Raw genomic sequence first — 514 nt, forward strand, 5'->3', positions numbered from 1 at the left:
TTTTTCTATTCTTACCTTCATGATGTCCTTCCACTCCCTGATCTTTTATTTGTGCAGTATATCAAGTTGTTTGGTTTTATATTGTATATTCATTCTTCTATCTACTATCTAGGTGTATTTGTATGGGGCCCATGTAACTTCATGGAAGAATGAACATGGAGGAGAAATGCTCTTTGTCAGTAGTAAGGTACTTTCATGAGCTATGGTCAACATAGTGTTTTTTTTTTCTTCAATAAACTTTGCCTGCTGAAATAAGATATCCTTTAATTAACTTCTACCTGAAAACTGAAAGATTATAATGCCGCATGGGTGAATTTCATGACTCATGATCGTATAATTGATAAATACATAAAAGACTCATGTTCTCTTTTACAGTGAATTTCATGAGTTAACTTCAACTGATAATGCATTCCATTACATTAATAATTAAAAATCAAACTTCATGTGGGATTGATCATTATGACTTTATACAGTGTTTTCTGGTACGTACAACTTGTATGTGAATGGGTGTAAT

This window comes from Ipomoea triloba, chromosome 16, assembly GCF_003576645.1.
Source record: "Ipomoea triloba cultivar NCNSP0323 chromosome 16, ASM357664v1".
Taxonomy (NCBI): Eukaryota; Viridiplantae; Streptophyta; class Magnoliopsida; order Solanales; family Convolvulaceae; genus Ipomoea; species Ipomoea triloba.